This window comes from Malaclemys terrapin, chromosome 6 (assembly GCF_027887155.1).
Source record: "Malaclemys terrapin pileata isolate rMalTer1 chromosome 6, rMalTer1.hap1, whole genome shotgun sequence".
In the NCBI taxonomy this organism is placed as follows: Eukaryota; Metazoa; Chordata; order Testudines; family Emydidae; genus Malaclemys; species Malaclemys terrapin.
The window spans coordinates 44,717,575-44,728,813 of NC_071510.1; the positions used below are offsets into that span (position 1 = coordinate 44,717,575).

At 47.3% G+C, this 11,239-nt stretch overlaps 1 protein-coding gene across 2 annotated transcripts in view; it reads right to left on the bottom strand.

Annotated features, from left to right (window-relative positions):
- Nucleotides 1-9,796, bottom strand: part of AGTPBP1 (ATP/GTP binding carboxypeptidase 1) — a 128,311-nt gene extending 118,515 nt beyond the window's left edge. The window contains exon 1 of one of the 2 annotated variants that reach the window (XM_054032072.1): nucleotides 9,627-9,796. The gene's annotated coding sequence lies outside the window, so the exon portion shown is untranslated. The other variant, XM_054032070.1, reaches the window with a different exon arrangement.
- Between the last annotated feature and the right edge of the window lie 1,443 nt (nucleotides 9,797-11,239).

An 11,239-nucleotide genomic window follows, 5' to 3' on the forward strand; every position in this document is an offset into this window, starting at 1 on the left:
CATTCCCTAATAATTTTTCAGATATTTGAATGCATACCATAGATAAATGAAGTGTGAGATTTTGTGCAGCTAAAAATAGATAAATTCAGGGAGGTTAAGTCTATTAATGGCGATTAGCCAGGACGGGTAAGGAACAGTGTCCCTAGCCTCTGTTTGTCAGAGGGTGGAGATGGATGGCAGGAGAGAGATCACTTGATCATTACCTGTTAGGTTCACTCCCTCTAGGGCACCTGGCATTGGCCACTGTCGGCAGACAAGATATTGGGCTGGAGGACCTTTGGTCTGACCCAGTATGGCCATTCTTATGTTCTAAATTTGCATGGCTGTGAATTTGAGTGTTGATATAAATATATTTTCCCCATTTCATAGCATGGACACCTTCAAATTGCATTGAAAATATTCCTTCCTTAAGAAGCTGTTTCATATCAGAAGGTCTTTGCCAACTCTGGTGACTACAGTCTTTTGGATAAGTACAGGAAGACAGAAATGTAACTTTACCAATTGAATCAAAGCAAAAAATCTCTTCATAACTAGGAGTCTCATAAGAAATTAGAGAGTCTATTTTCAGACCCACAATAAAAAATAAGTATAAGCTCTTGAAGCTGGAAAATCTTTAGAGAGGATACTTTTAGATGGACTATTGTCTTGTTTCCTTATATTTATTTTTTCTACAAATATTTACTATACAAGAAAACTAACCATCTCAAAAGTTTACATGCTACCACATTACAGTAAAAAGCTGGTCTTTGTCAAGGCTAACACTAACCTGCAGTTTATACAGAGGCATTTAAAAAGGCTTATACAAAGCTTTATGAAGGTCTCGGACACAGTAAAGATGTGTGGAATAGTTAGCCAACAATAGATCACAAGAATTCTTATGGTGAGCAGTATTACATTTTTGCCCTAGTGTAGTGTATTTAACAGAAAGAGAAAGAGAAACCCTAATTATCACTCTGAAGTTTTAACAAATTTTAGCAAGTGCAATCCATATCTGAGAACTGTCTCTGACAGAGAATTTCCAGTGATTGAGTCTTGGGCCTGGTCTACACTACGACTTTAATTCGGATTTATCAGCTTTAATTCGAATTAACCCTGTAACCGTCCACACAACGACGCCATTTAATTCGATGTAAAGGGCCCTTTAAATCGATTTCTGTACTCCACCCCAACGAGCGGAGTAGCGCCAAAATCGATTTTAGCAATTCGAATTAGGGTTAGTGTGGCCGCAATTCGATGGTATTGGCCTCCGGGAGCTATCCCACAGTGCATCATTGTGACCGCTCTGGACAGCAATCCGAACTCGGATGCACTGGCCAGGTAGACAGGAAAAGCCCCGCGAACATTTGAACTTCATTTCCTGTTTGCCCAGCGTGGAGAGCACAGGTGACCACAGATACCTCATCAGCACAGGTAACCATGCAGGCTGATAATCGAAAAAGAGCACCAGCATGGACCGTGAGGGAGGTACTGGATCTGATCGCTGTATGGGGAGAGGATTAAGTGCTTGCAGAACTTCGTTCTAAAAGACGAAATGCAAAAACTTTTGAAAAAATTTCCAAGGGCATGATGGAGAGAGGCCACAATAGGGACTCTGAGCAGTGCCGCGTGAAGGTCAAGGAGCTCAGACAAGCCTATCAAAAAACAAAAGGAGGCAAACGGTCGCTCCGGGTCAGAGCCGCGGACATGCCGCTACTACGCCGAGCTGCATGCAATTCTAGGGGGGGCTGCCACCACTACCCCACCTTTGTTCGTGGATTCTGGGTCGGGGATAGTCTCGACGCCTGAGGAGTCTGCCGATGGGGTAGAGGAGGAGGAGGAGGAGGATGAACTTGCAGAGAGCACACAGCACTCCATTCTCCCCAACAGCCAGGATCTTTTTATCACCCTGACTGAAGTACCCTCCCAAGCCAGTACCCAAGACTCTGACCCCATGGAAGGGACCTCAGGTGAGTTTACCTTTTAAAATATAAAACTTGTTTTAAAAGCAAACGGTTTTTAATGATTACTTTGCCTGACTTTGCATTCGCGGTCAGTTCAGCTACTGGAAAAGTCTGTAGCTACTGGAAAAGTCTGTTAACGTGTATGGGGATGGAGCGGAAATCCTCCAGGGACATCTCCATGAAGCTCTCCTGGAGGTACTCCGAAAGCCTTGCCAGAAGGTTTCTGGGCAGTGCATCCTTATTCCCTCCTCCATGGTAGGACACTTGACCACGCCATGCTTGCAGCAAGTAATCTGGTATCATTGCCTGACAAAGCCTGGCAGTGTATGGTCCCGGTGTTTGCTGGCATTCAAGCAACATCCGTTCTTTATCTTGTTGTGTAATCCTCAGGAGAGTGATATCACTCCTGGTAACCTGGTTGAAATACGGGAACTTAATTAAGGGGACAGAGGTGGCCGTTCCTACTGGGCTGTTTGCCTGTGGCGGAAAATAAATCCTTCCCTGCAGTTAGCCAAGCGCAGATGGGAAATTGGCCCTGAAGTTTTCCGCGTTTGGCTAGCAGGGATCTTCCCTGTTACCAGCCACGCGGTGGGGGGAGGGTACCGTGATCATCCCAGAGAATTCATGGCGAGGGGGGGGGGTCGGCGGCGGGGGGGGGGGGGGTAGTTTGGTGCCTGCAGGGATCTTCCCTGATACCAGCCACGCGGTGGGGGGAGGGGTACCGTGATCATCCCAGAGAATTCATGGCCGGGGGGGGGGGGTTAGTTTGTTTTCTGGTGCTGCTGAATGTTAACAGAAAAACCGCAGCACTCTACTTGCCTGAAGGGGCCCAGACAAGCCCCCCCACACTGCCCCCCCCCCCAACTGGCTGAGATTGGCCAGGCTTCTGCAGCACTCTACAGGCTATGCTTGGTATGTGGGAAAGGAGGGTGCAGAAGCTGTAAAACAATGGCTTACCATGGCCGTATGCAACCCGAATTCTGTTGCCCAGACCTGTGATCTCTAGCAGCAAAGCCACAAGCACTCAGCATTAAGAGGCAAAATGCGACCTTGCACAGAAATCACATGTGCTATGTAATGTGAACAGTGTTGGTCACCGTGAAAGAGTATAAGCATTGTTCTGCAAAATGTAGCTTTTAAAACAATTCTCTTTTTTCCCCTCCCTACAGCAGCTGCAAATTCCTCAAGCCTCCCTCCTCCACCCCGAAGGTTATCACAGATAAGGCGTCGTAAGAAGAAGACGCGGGAGGACATGTTTTCTGAAATTATGCAATCCAGCAGGAGTGACAGAGCTCATCTGAATGAGTGGAAGGAAACAGTTTCAAAGTATAGGAAAGAAGTCAGTGAACGTGAGGAGAGGAGGGACCAACGTGAGGAGAGATGGCGGCAGGAAGACCAGAGGATGAAGGATGCAACGCTGGGGCTGCTCCGGCGTCTGGTGGAGGTGCAGGAACGGCTGCTGGAAAACAGACTGCCGCTTCAGCCCCTGTTCCACCCTCCCCCCTCCCCATGTTCCGTATCCTCCTCACCCAGACGTGTAAGAACGCGGGGGGGGAGGCTCCGTACACCTTCCCATTCCACCCCAGTAGACAGCCCAAGCAAAAGGCTGTCATTTTTTTAACCTTTTCTTTGTGGCTTTTTCCTTCCCAGCAATCCTCCTCCCAAATACCACCCGGGTTCCCTCCCTCTTTTTCTAATCTATTAATAAAGAATAAATGATTTTTAAATGATAGTGACTTTATTTGGTTTGAAAGAAAGATGGGGGAAGGGGCAGGGTGGGTTCCTTACAGAAAATCAGTCAGTAAAGGGGGAGGGTTTTCATGAAGGAGAAACCAACAGAAATTTCACACGGTAGCCTGGCCAGCCATGAAACTGGTTTTCAAAGCTTCTCTGATGCACAGCGCTTCATGGTGTGATCTTCTAATCGCCCTGGTGTCTGGCTGCGCGTAATCAGCAGCCAGGCGATTTGCCTCAGCCTCCCACCCCGCCATAAAGGTCTCCCCCTTACTTTCACAGAGATTGTGGAGCACACAGCAAGCAGAAATAACAATGGGGAGATTTCTTTGGCTGAGGTCAGAGCGAGTCAATAATGATCTCCAGCGACCTTTTAAACGGCCAAATGCACATTCTACCACCATTCTGCACTTGCTTAGCCTGTAGTTAAACAGCTCCTGACTCCTGTCCAGGCTGCCTGTGTATGGCTTCATAAGCCATGGCATTAAGGGGTAGGCTGGGTCCCCAAGAATAACTATGGGCATTTCAACATCCCCAACGGTTATTTTCTGGTCCGGAAAGTAAGTCCCTTGCTGCAGCCCTTTAAACAGAGTAGTGTTCCTGAAGACGCGAGCGTCATGAACCCTTCCCGCCCAGCCCGCGTTGATGTTGGTGAAACGTCCCTTGTGATCCACAAGTGCTTGCAGCACCATTGAAAAGTACCCCTTGCGGTTTATGTACTCGGTGGCTTGGTGCTCCGGTGCCAAGATAGGGATATGGGTTCCGTCTATTGCCCCACCACAGTTAGGGAATCCCATTGCAGCAAAACCATCCACTATAGCCTGCACATTTCCCAGAGTCACTAACTTTCGTAGCAGCACCTGAGTGATTGCTTTGGCTACTTGCATCACAGCAGCCCCCACAGTAGATTTGCCCACTCCAAATTGATTCCCGACTGACCGGTAGCTGTCTGGCGTTGCAAGCTTCCACAGGGCTATCGCCACGCGCTTCTCAACTGTGAGGGCTGCTCTCATCTTGGTATTCTGGCGTTTCAGGGCAGGAGACAGCAAGTCACAAAGTTCCATGAAAGTGCCCTTACGCATGCGAAAGTTCCGCAGCCACTGGGAATCGTCCCAGACCTGCAACACTATGCGGTCCCACCAGTCTGTGGGTGTTTCCCTTGCCCAGAATCGGCGTTCCATGGATAGAATCTGCCCCATTAACAACATGATCTCCAAAGCACCGGGGCCTGTGGTTTCACTGAATTCTGTGTCCGTGTCCATGTCCTCATCATGCTTGTCGCTGCGCTGCCGCCGCCGCTGCCTCCTCGCCTCGTTTTTCTGGTCCTGGCTGAGCATAAACTCCACGAGAACGCGCGAGGTGTTTGCAATATTCATGAGTGCTGTCTTGACCTCAGCGGGCTCCATGCTTGCCGTGGTATGGAGTCTGCAGTGTTCACCCACCCAGGAAAAAAGGCGCGAAAATGGTTGTCTGCCGTCCGTTGCTTTCATGCAGGGAGGGAGGGAGGGAGGAAGTGAGGCTGTACCCAGAACCACCTGCGACGATGTTTTTTGTCCCATCAGGCACTGGGATCTTAACCCACAATCCCAATGGGCACGGGAGACTGCGGGAACTATGGGATAGCTATGGAATTGCTACCCACAGTGCAACGGTGCAGAAATCGACGCTAGCCCCGGTACTTGGACGCACACCACCGAATTACTGTGCTAGTGTGGCCGCACTCATTTCGACTTTATACAACCTGTTTCTCAAATCCGAATTATCTAAATTCGGATTAATCCCGTAGTGTAGACATACCCTTGGTCATACAACTTCAGCTGGAAGTATTATGTAGGTAAAATGATCTTCCTTTCCCCACTCCCCAACTTTTTTTTTAAATTAATTTAGGCTGTAATTTGGCTACTAATTTGTTTCAGGTTTGCCTGCCAAGCAAGTTATAACAGAAAGAAAACATGATCCACAAGAACAGTTCACCTACTTAGAGATTTAACTTCCCATGAATGTGTTTAGGGTGGGAAGTCCCAAAATACTTGGGCAATAAACATGATAAAAAGAAAAGGGCCCCTAAAAAAGGGGATTCACATAACTAGCATTTTGAGTGGGGAGCCACATAGACTAGCTAGTAGGAAATGCCCAGAAGAGGTATGTGGTTTAAGCCCCATCCCTCAAAGTGAGTTAGGCCTGGTCTACACTACACAGTTTGGTTGACATAAGGCAGCTTATGTCAGTGTACACACGACAGCCTTGTCCCACAGATGTAAGTACCCTACTTACACCGACATAATTCCATTTCCACAAGAGGCGTAGCGCCTATGTCGGTGTAATTGGGGCGACAGTCTCTGTGTAGACCAGGGGTTCTCAAACTAGGGGTTGGGACCCCTCAGGGGGTCGCAAGGTTATTACATGGGGGGTGGTCACGAGCTGTCAGCCTCCACCCCAAACCCTGCTTTGCCTCTAGCATTTATAATGGTGCTAAATATATAAACAAATGTTTTTAATTTATAAGGGGGGGTGGGTCACACTCAGAGGCTTGCTATGTGAAAGGGGCCACCAGCACAATAGTTTGAGAACCACTGGTGTAGACACTGTGTTACTTCCATCAGCTATTGACTGTCAATTTCATGCAGCCATGAAATTGACAAGAAAGCTGGGCAGCCAGAGCCCAGCTGTCCCCAGCTCCCCACTAGGCGGCTGCCCCCCATCTAGTCAACATGTTCTAAGGCAGCCTACAAGTACATCTACAGGATCAGGCCCCACAGGCAAGATAGGTTGGGAATGCCTAGTTTGTGAATCCAACTGGGATTTAGGGGTGAATTAGGTGCAAAGCTGCTCAGTGGTGTCAGGACTGAGGCGGCTGCATGTATGGCCACCAGCAGAAATTTAATCAGCTTGGGACTTTACTAGAAGAAATTTAGGCACCTAAACTTCCTATGTGATTACAAGGCTAGACAGCAGATGATCAGTGTTATGAGAATCTAAATGTTTCGACTAAGGTACCTAGAATGGCAGCTAAACACTAAAGTCCCTTTTTTGAGAATCCCACCACTCAAAATCAGATGATTCCACTGAAGAAGGGATGGAAGGGGGGGAAAACTTTTCTACAATCAGAAGACAATTTTTACTGAAATGTTCATGAACATCTGGGCCAGACTAGTGATGTTGTGTTGTCATGAGAGATGGATTCACTACTGAGGCTTAGCCTCCCAGTATAGAAAGAGTACTGTAGAAGCAGCAAGCTCAAGTCAGAGGGAAAGGAGCACCTTGTGTTGCTCTGCAGTGGCTTCTATAGCCAGAGAGAGAAATGAACCAGCAGATGTATACTCTGGTTTATACTTTGAGGCGAATAGTCTAGCAGCAAAATGAAGTTAAGAATACAGAGCTGAACAGCAATAAAAAAAATAAATAAAAAGCCAACTGCTTCAGAGGGAAAACCTTCAGTAATTCAGTTGTCCTCTACAGCAAGTTCCACATGTAGTTAGCTAAAGAAATGAAAGACCCTTATGGTCTTCCCAAAGCATGTTCTTCACACCAAGTTTAGAGAAACAGTGGAAGAGCACACAAGGGAAAGGGAGAGACAAAATGCAAAAAGTAAAAAAGGGAAAAGGGAAAAAAGAAAGGGGAGGGATAAAATGCAGAAAGAGAAGAGAAGGAAATTAAAAGCATGTGTTGTTGTACTGATAAGGGGAAGGTGGTGAACAAGGGACAAGGTGCTAATAAACCCCTTGTTCACCATTCTGTTAGAAAATTTGAGCATTCTTTGAGATTGTGTCAAATTATCACTAGCTTGTTCCCAGTGTAACAACCATTTTAAGATTTAATTAGGCACACATTACTAAGCAATTTAAATATGCCAAGACAATCTCTTTTAACAAGTTCTTCCAGTTACAAGAGGTGTTTAAATAAGAACTTATACCATCATAGCCACAATGCTCTCATCCGTGCCTCTTAAAATGAAGTCATAATGCTTAGTGTAATGAACATTTCCAGCAACAGCTATGTGGTCATAAGCATAAGACTATGACGGTTTTACAGGATTTATCACCAAAAAAAAAAAAAAAAAAGTATTCAAAAATAGATATGCAACAAAATGAACACTAACAGCTACTTGCAAAGTAAATTACATTTTGCAAAACCTTTTCTTGTTAAGGTCATTCAAGTATGAAAGTTCCTCTAAAATTATATCACTACTTTCCCATCATTGTGAACATATTTCTATTTTCCTCCATATCAACATTTGTATTACAATTGTATCTGAAGACCACCACACCCAATCCGGATCAGGTCCCCACTGCATTAGGCACTGTACAAATATATAGGAATATATGATCCCTGCCCCAAAATTTACAACTGAAATCTTACACCTAGAAGAGAAAGAAAAGAGTAAAAGCTCAACTAACTTTGATTGTCTAAACAGTTACAGATGTTTGATGTTTGTAAAGGGTTACACACAGAAGTCTCAGAAATATAGCTTACCATCTCCTAGGCACTTTTGAAAGTATTTTTTGAAAGTATGGGGGGGGGAGGGGCGTAGCTCACTGGTTTGAGCATTGAGCTTCTAAACCCATGGTTGTGAGTTCAATCCTTGAGGGGGCCACTTAGGGATCAGGGGCAAAATCAGTACTTGGTCCTGCTAGTGAAGGCAGGGGGCTGGACTCGATGACCTTTTGGGGTCCCTTCCAGTTCTATGAGATAGGTAGATCTCCAAATATTATACACCACATACTTAAGTAACTTAAAAGCCTCACTGAGGCACTTAAGCACTTTTGAAAGTGTCACCAGTAATCCCAGTTCCTACAAATCAATTTCACAGCACTTCAATAGAAGGGTAGGGGGGAAAGACAAGTGTTATTTAAGTGCAAAATATTATTACTGAGACACTAGTCTATAGATTTTTAAGAACATTATGTTAAGCAGATTCCTGGCAGGTTAAGCGCACTTACTAAGCGTTATTTCAACAGTGGTCATTTATGTACAAATACTTATGCTCGTTTGCCTACACAGTTAGCACAGTGGAGTCATGAGAGGAAAGTTTTGGAAGGTCAGCAATACAAATGTGGATAAGGCAATATAATATTATGTATAATTTTCTGCTTTCTAAGGGGGACAAGTTTTGTTCAAGGGCCATCTAACATCACCAGAAAATGTTTGGCACCAAAATACAGATGTAAAAAAAGCCACATGCTGTAAATCAGAGGGAGGGCGAGAATGCACTAGTATAAACAAATTGTGTAACCTAGTACACTTGGCATAGTAGCACTGACTAGATAAAAATACCGAACAAAAACAAGCAATCAGTAAGATAACCTGATAACAGTCGAGACTAAACAACTATTAAGGACACTCAACATTTCCACTGCAAAAGCCACACTGTTTCTCGCGGAGTCGAAGAGTGCAACTAACACCTCCATTACGTTGGCCGCCTTTGGTAGCGATGGAGGTGGGACAGCAATAGCCAGTCGGGGCTACCCACCACCAAGGCAGCCCTACAAATATTTCCTGGGACCACTAGCAGGGACCCGATCTGCATCGGAAGCCCCGCTAACCTCTCACCAGGTGGAGACGACCGAGGGGTTCCCTTCCCTCCCTCGCAAGCCGGACTCGGGCACGCCAGGCAGCCAGCCCGCCCGCCGCTCGGCTCAGCCGGGAGAGCCACCCCCGCTCCAGATCCCCAGCCCGTGGGCAGAGCTCTCCCCACTCCCGCCCGGTGCCCAGCTCCCGCCCGCGCAGCAGCCAAGCGCCGGGCTCGCTGCGGGGAGGGAGGGGGGCGCCTAATGTCCGTCCGCGCCCCGCCCGCCAGCCCGGCTTCACCTTCACCCCGGGGCAAGGCGGCGGCTGCGGTCCGCGAGGCTCGGCCTCCGTCGCACCCAGGCGAGAGGGGGCCAGTGGGAAGCCGGAGTCACCCGCAGGCCGGGCGCGGCTCCAGCCCAGCGCCCCCGATGTTTTCATACAAACCCCAGCGGCAGCAGCGGAGGCGGCGGCAATAGGAACCTGTCGGCGTCCCGGAGACGTCATCGCGCTCCCGCCTCTCCCTCCCCCCGCGCGCAGTCCCGAGGGAGGCGCGTGCACGCAGCGGGGTGGCGCCCTCCAACTGCAGAGCCGCCCGGCCCGCTGCCGGTCCCCACGCGTGGGCCTTGAGAGAGGGGATACTGGGTGCTGCTGGTCGGGGTCAGCCCGGGTTAGTGCCCTGCCTCCGCCAGCGGCCAATAGCAGAGCTTCCCAGGAAGGTGCAAGAAACCCCCTAGTGGGCAATGAGAGAACCAGATTTAAGGGGGCCCTGGCCAGCCCCCTTGCGTGCATGCATTGTGGTGCAGCCTTTCCTGTGATCGCGCAGTTTTTTCCCTTAGAGGACCCCTGCCTGTGCCCAGGATGGGTAGTGCTCTGTGGCTGAATCAGGGTTACTAGTGAGAAGGCCCTGGGTTGCAGAAGTTGGAAGGCGTGTGGAGAATGAGTCAAAGAACTGCAAAAAGAGAAAGGATGAGCCTATGGTTACAGTTTGTGTGTCATCCAGGTGACCTAGATTCTGTGTGTGCCATAAAGTGCCTACATGACACTGGGTGAGTCACACCAGAAATTTTGCATGTAACCACTAATCATGTGTTACTCATTTGATGGGTGCACAGCTTAAAACATATAGGGCCTGATTTTCACAGGTGCTCAGCAATTACAACTACAAGGGGAGCTGCCATTGCTGACTACCTGTGGAGCTAAGGAAGGGTGGTCTAAAGGACTGAGCAAATGTTTGAGGAACAGGGGTCCTAAATTTTCATTCTGGCTGTATTACTGATTCATTGTGTGGCTGGGGACCTATCACTTTGCCTTTCTTTGTTTTCCCATCTGTAAAAGGGGGATAATAATATATAAATCACAGGAGTGTTAAGAAGATTAATCAGTTAATGTCCCTAATGTGCTTTGAACATATGAAGTGCTGCAAAAAATGCTAAGTATTCTGAAAAACCAGGTCCTAGTTGTCTTAAATTTGGTGCCCCGTCATTGAGCTGCACAACATTAGTGGTGACTTTTGAAAATGTTGACCTTAATGTCCTGGTGCTTCAGTTTCCCAGCTGTAAAAACCCTGCCTGCCTCAAAAAGAACCCTATTTCCTTTTTCAGGAAGCTCTTTAAAGATGGAGCTGGGTGCAAAAAGAAAATGATAAAAATTCTAGGGCCAGATGCTGTGACATGCTCAACATAGGACTCTCAAGCAATTTATGATGTATTCCAAGTAGAGCTAGTTGAAATTTGGAAATTCTGGTTCATAGAAAATTGTCATTCTGAAATTTCATTTCAGTCAAATTCAGGTTAAAACCAATTTCCACTCCCCCAAATTTCCCACAAACTGGCAACTTTGAAAAACTTCATTCCAGAAACATGGTGTTAGATAAAAGATGATCCCAGATAGCTGGTTCATGAAATTGACATAATTCATGGCAGGTTCACTGCTGCCTACCACTGAACAGTATCATGGAACTGACCTGTGAAACTGACATGGAAAGTGTCTGTAGCAGCTACTGCAGAGCCTGGTTTCTACCAGCTCCAGGGCAGCCCAGCCACATGGACTATCTTAGA